This window comes from Phacochoerus africanus, chromosome 8 (assembly GCF_016906955.1).
Source record: "Phacochoerus africanus isolate WHEZ1 chromosome 8, ROS_Pafr_v1, whole genome shotgun sequence".
Taxonomy (NCBI): Eukaryota; Metazoa; Chordata; class Mammalia; order Artiodactyla; family Suidae; genus Phacochoerus; species Phacochoerus africanus.
In genome coordinates this window covers 72,754,380-72,762,474 of record NC_062551.1, presented here as the reverse complement: position 1 = coordinate 72,762,474, position 8,095 = coordinate 72,754,380, and the positions used below count along the sequence as shown (strand labels likewise).

Below are 8,095 nucleotides of genomic sequence, written 5' to 3'. Positions count from 1 at the left end.
TGGCGCAGTGGAAATGAACCCGACTAGTATCCATGAGGATGCAGGTTCGATCCCTGGCCTCGCTCAGTGGGTCAGGTATCTGGTGTTGCTGTGAGCTGTGCTATAGGCCGCAGACATGGCTCAAATCCCGAGCTGGTGTGGCTGTGGTGTAGACTGGCAGGTGTAGCTCTGATTCGAACCCTAGCCTGGGAACTTCCATATACTGTGAGTGCTGCGGGGGGGGAAAAAAAATCAGGGCCCTATTAGGTTAAGGGTTCAAATCTGAGATCATAGGTTTGTGATCCATTCAGAGGACTGCTGACTCCTTCCAAAAGGAAGGCGGAAATACAGAAATAAAGTACTGTGGAAACTCAGTGTGTAGCCGCGAATCTGTGTTAATTTACACATGGCGGCTTACAGTTCACATGTTCAAATAGTGTTAATTTCGTTTCTAAATATAGATGTGATTGAAGCATCTTGTAATGCTGGAGAGTAAGACAGTGCTGGAATAAACAAAACAATACAATGACAGGGATACATCCAAGGGTACATGAGCCACCTGCAAGATTTCCCAATGGCCAAAGCTGGAAGGAACAGTTTTTTTTAATTTATTATTATTGTTTTTTGCCTTTTAGGGCCTCACCCGTGGCATATGGAAGTTCCCAGGCTAGGGGTTGAATTGGAGCTGCAGCTGCCAGCCTATGTCACAGCCACGGCAACGCCAGATCTGAGCCTTGTCTGCAACCTACACTACAGCTCATGGCAACGCTGGATCCTTAACCCACTGAGCGAGGCCAGAGATCGAACCTGCATCCTCATGGATCCTAGTCAGGTGTGTTAACCACTGAGCCATGAAGGGAACTCCTGGAAGGAACAATTTGAACAACAAAATAAATAAGGAAGTATTGGATTATAAACCCAAGTATGAGATCATTATCTATGAGTCCATGCTAATATAAGTAAATGCAGAAGACTAAATAAATAAATCTATTTGGGGTTAAAGAATAAAAAAATCTTTTCATGGAAGTTCCCTGGCCAGGAACTGAACTCAGGGGTGGAATCTGAGCCGCAGCTCTGATTTATGCCACAGCTGTGGCAATGCTGGATCCTTAACCCACTGCACCACAGCAGGAACTCTGAGAACGGTTTTTAAAAAAATTTTTTTTTTAAGATGGCCTGTTAGAGACCCCTTAACGCAGACTCAGGTGCCAGATGACATCTTCTCTTATCTCCACCACTTCTAGCTTCATTGTCTGGGGCAAGATGCTCATCTTTCTGGAGCCTCTTTTATTTCTTTTTTTGCGTGTATAAAATGAAGATAGTATTGGTATCCACCTCATCATTGTGCAAGAATTAAATGAGTTCATCTGGAGTTCCCGTCTTGGCTCAGCACCAGCGAATCTATCTAGCGTCCATGAGGACGAAGGTTCCATCCCTGGCCTCGCTCAGTAGGTTGAGGATCCAGCGTTGCCATGAGCTGTGGTGTAGGTCCCAGACGCAGCTCAGATCTGGTGTTTCTGTGGCTATGGCACAGGCCTGCAGCTACAGCTCTGATTGAACCCCTAGCCTGGGAACCTCCATATGCTGCTGGTGGGGCTCTAAAAAGACAAAAAGAAAATAAATAAAAGAAAAGAAAAGAAATGAGATCATCCTATAAAGCCTAGCCTGGTGCTAGTATAATGTGAGAATTAAAGAACTCTTCCCTTCACTTTGTATTACCTGTCCATCAACGCGTCTTTCTCATCACCAAACTGTAAAGTCAGAAAGGGCAGGGTCTGGGTGCTTTATCTGTAAAACATCAGCATCTACCACATAAAAAAGCATGTGGGGTCCAGACATAAGCCCAGAAGTGGAATTGAAGGATTATATGGTAGCTCTACTTTTAGTTTTTAAAGAAACTGTCAGTTCACTGATTATTATTATTATTAAATGGCCTGTCCTGTAGCATGTGGAAGTTCCCAGGTGAGGGATCGAAACAGAGCCGCAGCTGCAGGCCTATGCCACAGCAACACTGGATCCAAACTGCATCTGCGACCTACGCCACAGCTTGTGGCAATGCTGGATCCTTAACCTACTGAGTGAGGCCAGGGATCGAACCTGCATCCACACAGATGCCATGTCAGGTTCTTAACCCACTGAGCCACAACAGGAACCCCTGCAGCACTATTTACAATAGCCAAGACATTGAAGCAACATAAATGTCCATTGACAGAGGAATGGATACAGAAGATGTGGTAATATATACAATGGAATATTACTCAGCCATAAAAAAGAAAAACAATGCCATTTGCAGCAATATAGATGGACCTAGAGATTATCATTCTGAAGTGTAGTAAGTCAGAGAGAGAAAGACAAATATATGATATCACTTACATGTGGAATCTTAAAAAATGATACAAATGGACTTATTTACAAAACAGAAATAGACTCACAGACGGAAAACAAACTTGTGGTTACAAAAGGGGGAAAGGGGGAGATAAATTAGGAATTCAAGATTAACATATGCACAACTACTATTCATAAAATAGAGGCGTTCCCGTTGTGGCTCAGTGGTTAACTAATCCGACTAGGAACCATGAGGTTGTGGATTCGATCCCTGGACTTGCTCAGTGGGTTAACGATCTGGCGTTGCCGTGAGCTGTGGTGTGGGTCAAAGATGCGGCTTGGATCCCACGTTGCTGTGGCTCTGGTATAGGCCAGCAGCTACAGCTCCAATTGGACCCCTAGCCTGGGAACCTCCATATGCCGCAGGAGCGCGGCCCAAGAAATGGCAAAAAGACAAAAATAAATAAATAAATAAATAAAAATAGATAATCAACAAGGACCTACTGTATAGACCAGGGAACTATACTCGATATATTGTAATAACCTATAAGGGAAAAAAATGTGGAAAAGAAGATACACACACACACACACACACAGACACACACACAATAGATATAAAGGCTGGAATCGCTTTGCTGTATGCCTGAAACTAACACAACATTGTAAATCAACTATACATCAAGGACACATAAAATAAGCCTGTGTTGAGCAGATGAGTGAAGGAAGGTATGCTGTGGCCCTACTGAGTGCACACTCTGGCATCAGCGAACTGGGGGTCCTGAGCATTGGGGTAGGGGTAGTTGGGGAGGTGGCAGTGGGTGTAGGACTCTAATCAGGAGGGCTGGGTTTGCGTGTGACTGCGTTTAGTCTCCTGACTCTTTTTGTCTTGAGGGAGGCACGCAGATTGCCAGGCTCTGCCTGCCTGGCTCTTGGAGATACAGTCTGGGAGCGTCTTTTCACCTGTGAGCAGCAGGTGAGCTGCATGAGAGCTTACTGTCACAAGGGAACACAACAAGCAGGGGTCTTGAGCATCTGAAGAGTCTAGAACCACAGTAATTAAAGGACATTGTTTAGAAAGTCTTGCAAATACTTGGAGCCAGTTACCTTTCAGGAGCCAAGAGCGCACCCATGGGAACACCATTGTATATTTGGTCTCTCTCTCTCTCTTTTTTTTTTTTTAAATTAAAAGATATTTTAGTCCATCAGCCTGAGCATTCGGGAGTGAAATTCCCTAGTGGGAACATTCAGAGTGAACAGTGACATAGGGGGCTTGGGGCACCAAAGTACCATTTGGCCCTTGCTGGCTGGATGAAGAGCCCAGGCAATTTTATTACTTCATCTCTGAACCTCGTGTCCTCCTCTCCCAGGTGGGGACAACAATAGCGCCGATTTCATCAGCGTGAAGATTCAATACATTAATGCAAGGGAGACGCCCTAGAACGTGCCTGGCACGTACCAAGCCCTCGACAAACGTTAACTGTTCTTATTTACACACACTGTCTTCAGACAGGGATGGAATGCTTAACACAAAAAGCAGTAGGTTTTAGCCACACACGGTCTCCGGGATCCCGAAACACCAGCTGCCCTCACCCCAGTTTGTCCGAGCACATCCACCCCATTTGTCCTTAACCTTTGCAGGACTTCGATTCCAGACAAGCAATGCTGGCTGTTTGGGGGGAGGGATCAGAGAGTGGAGTTTAATCTTCAAACTTGCCTGATTCGGATGCATCCCTGTCAGTATAAACAATCTTGTCTGGGGCGGGGGAGAAGCCGAGGCCAGTGCCCGGCTGTGCTTCCAGCTCAGGGCTCCATCGTTGTCCCGATGCAGGTTCTGCTGCAGGGCATCCGCCTGGCCACCTGCTTGCTGAGAGCCATTCTGGGCCTTCCAGCCACGGCAGGGGCGTGGCTGAATGAAGGCGACAGGTTTTTCAAGCCACCCAGGAGTTTGAAGAATTTTCAGTGTCTGTTCCTCGTTTTCAAAACCAGCGGTATCCCACTGGCCAAAGCGAGTTCCTTGTTGACACGTCTTGGTGTCAGGAGCTTCCGTTTTGCCCGACTCACGATCGATCTCTTCGTGCAAAGCCTTTCGCCTCCCTGGTCTCTGTGCGCCTTGTCGTGTGGCCCTTCTTCTTGGTCGCCACCTCCAAGTCCGCGTCGGGCTCCTCCTCCCACAAGGTTCTTCTGCTCCTCTGCTCTCTTGCTTCTTCTTCTTCCTCTTCGGTTCTGGCTCTTCCGGGTCTGTCTGCGCTGCCGTTTTCTTGGACTGCATTTTCTTCTTTGCAGGAGTCTTGGGGCATCTCCTGTTGGGATGTATTCTGGAGCCTCAACTGACCTGGAGAGCTTGGGGTGCTCCAGGGGAGTATCTCCCTCCTGCTGGATTTTCTTTGCCTTCGCATTGTGCTCCTTGGGGCTCCCCTGCTTCCGCTTCTGCCCTGGGACTGCCTGCTACTCACCAGCCTTCCCAACTGAGCATGCGCACAAAGCATCACCCGCCTCGCAGATCCAAGGTCCTTGGCTAAGAAGGCTGTGGCTTCCTGGGCCCTTTTCTCCTTCTTGTGTTTTTTTTGAACTTCTTGCCAACTCTGGTCACCTCCTCGCCCTGCCTGGGGTCCGGGGAGATCCTCACCCTTGGGCAAGGGGACGTCGACTTTTTCTCCCCGCGGAGGGACTCAGATGGAAGAAGCACCTGCTTCCCGGGGCCAGGGGACGACTCAGTCCGGCCAGCAGGTAACTTAGGCTCAGGTTTTAGGGGCTCCTCGAAGACAGCACTGTGACCCTTCTTTTTCTTCTTTTTCTTCACCAGAGCCATTTCCAGTGCCTGCCCTTGGACCACATTCTTCAAGGGTGATATGGCTCTTGTGGGACAAGCCTCGGTGAAATAACTGTCACTGTTTAAAACCGAGTATGGAGTTTCTGGCTCTTTGATGACCTTCTTTTTCTTCTTTTTCTCTGGGAGCCCGAGGCCCAGGTCTCCTTTGTGAGTCTTAGCGATCACCCCCGTGGGCCAAAATTCCCCGCCTCCACAGGAGAGCCTGCTCCGCTGTCTTTTGTCTTTTCAGGGCCACACCTGCATCATATGGAGGTTCCCAGGCCAGGGGTCGAATCAGAGCTACGGCTGCCGGCCTACTCCGCAGCCACAGCAACATGGGGATCCGAGCAGTGTCTGCGACCTACACCACAGCTCACTGCAACGCTGGATCCTTAACCCACTGAGTGAGGCCAGGGCTCGAACCTGCATCCTCATGGATACTAGTCGTGTTTGTTAACCACTAAGCCACGACGGGAACTCCTGTAAGCTTGGATTTTAGAAATATATCCATATATACACACACATATAATTGCTCAGTAGAAACAAATTACACAGTGGGTTTGTATATCTTTTTTTTTTTTTTTGAAAGATGTATTAGATCCTAGGACCCCTACGTGCTCTAGCAGTAAAGTTTTTATTCTTCAATAACGATCTTTTGACCTATGTTTTAACTTCAACAGAAGTAATTTATTTTACTTAAATTTTTTTGGCTGTGCACCCCACCCCACCCCCCTTTTTTTTTTTTTTTTGGTTGACATGCAGTATTTTCAGGGTAGGGATCAAACTCAGACATGCCAGAGCAGTGACAACGTTGGCTCCTTAACCCACTGAGCCACATGGGAACTCCCATCAGAAGTAATTCTTGGAGTTCCCGTTGTGGTTCAGCAAAAATGAATCCGACTGCTTTCCATGAGGATGTGGGTTTGATCCCTGGCCTTGATCAGTGGGTCAGGAATCCAGTGTTGCCATGAATTGCAGTGTAGGTTGTACATGAGGCTTGGATCCCGAGTTGCTGTGGCTGTGTTGTAGGCTGGCAGCTGTAGCTCTGATTTGACCCCTAGCCTGGGAAGTTTCATATGCCATGGGTACGGCCCTTAAAAAAAAGCAAGGAAAAAAAATTCTTATTCTTTGAATTTGAATCTAAGAAGAAGCTTCCTTGGATAACGAAGCTGTATTTTCCAGTTCTTTCCTTTATAGCCACAGAAGATGGTCGTGGCACCCCATTTAATCCTGCCTCATTACCACTATGAATTAATGCTGCATTAATTGATAGCAATAGACTTTTCGGGGTGTGTAGACCATCACAAGAGTAGACAAAGCAGGCTGGCTACCACGAACGTCCCCTCTGCCACTCAAGTCCTTCATTCTCTGGCGATTTAGACCCAAACGAGACCGTGTTAGCTGGCTCAAGGTGTGATTGCTGAGTCTGTTTGAAATTCCAGATTTTCCATCACAGGGTGTTGGATGTGATAAATGGCCTGGGTTCTGATGATTTAATAACTGCTCTCAAGGACAGCTAGAATATCCTTCAGGCGGAGTTAGGGCGAAATACCAACATCCTGCTAAGTACGCACAAGCTCCCTGCAGCTGTATATATTCAAGGGTATTTTTTTTTGCAAATACAATGATTTTTTTCATTGCCTTCCTTACCCACCCTCATCCTCGGCTTTCCTCCCAGGATTCTGACAACCGTGCCACAGAAGCTGTCATCAGGTTTTTTTGTTTTTTTTTGTTTGTTTGGTTTTTTTTTTTTTTTGGCTACACAGCACCCCTCAGCATTTAAAATAAAGGTGTCTGTGTTATTTCAGCAGGAAGGTCAAACTGATGTCTTGTGGAAGACACCTAGAAAGTGGTTGAGAAATTGAGCTGTAAGGTTTCCTTTCAACTAATGTTCTATTTTTCCTGGCAAGTAATGTCTTCATTAATTCTCACCACTAGCTGGTGCTAGATCTTTTAGTAAGCCTGCAATCACATAGACTCCGCCACGATCAGTCACCCTAAGTTTGACATCGTGCCCTTATGTCACTTCCACTGTCTAGCCTCTCAATGTCGAAGAAGCAGTTCTTCTAAATTGGACACCCCACAGCTGCACTTACAAATGCAACAGATTTCCTTTTGGATGAGACAATCTCTAATGTCTCTTTCAACGCTAGAATTTTTTTATTAAACAGTTCCAACACAGAAGTTTATTTTTATCATTCTTGAATCTTATAAGCAGTTTTTTTTTTTTTTTTTTGGCTAGAGATTTTGAAAACCAAGGCAACCTAATAAAAATATTAATCCCCCAATTTTTGTGGTTAAACTCCCTTTTTTTCCCCCCTGGTCTTTTAGGGCCACTAGTGGCATATGGAAGTTCCCAGGCTAGGTGTCAAATTGAAGCTGCAGCTGCCAGCCACAGCCACACCAGATCTGAGCCAAATCTTCGACCTATGCCATAGCTTGCAGCAACACCAGATTCTTAACCCACTGAGTGAGGCCAGGGATGGAACCCACATCCTCATGGATACTAGCTGGGTTCTTAACTTGCTGAGCCACAATGGGAACTCTGACTGCTGTTTTAAAATAGCAGTCACCTTACTGATAATAAATTTCTTGGCTTTAATTCCATAACTGATTCCGTCGAGTAGACCACAACATGAATTAGGCCAAGGCTGAAATTTTGATTTTTCCTTAGACTGATGAACTTCCTTCAAGTCCATGGCTACAGTTTAGCCACCTTGTAGAGGTCCCTGAGAGCATCTCAGCCAATATGGGGTCTTTCACCATTACCGGAAAAACAGTACAGAAGTTCATGTCCTACTATTTGTTGATAACTTCTGTAATCTTCACAGGTGAATAAAGCAGATTTTACAACAAAAAAGCACAGAAGAAAAGGTTCATCTGTCATAACAATAGCTGACAATTCCATTTCTATTTGAGTCTGATGTGTCTATCACATTCAAAATATGTAAGAAATTTTCACTTTATTATCCTAGCATCACT

At 45.9% G+C, this 8,095-nt stretch overlaps 1 pseudogene; it reads right to left on the bottom strand.

Moving 5' to 3' along the window:
• Positions 1–4,001: 4,001 nt before the first annotated feature.
• Positions 4,002–7,879, bottom strand: LOC125133327 (lysine-rich nucleolar protein 1-like; annotated as a pseudogene).
• Between the last annotated feature and the right edge of the window lie 216 nt (positions 7,880–8,095).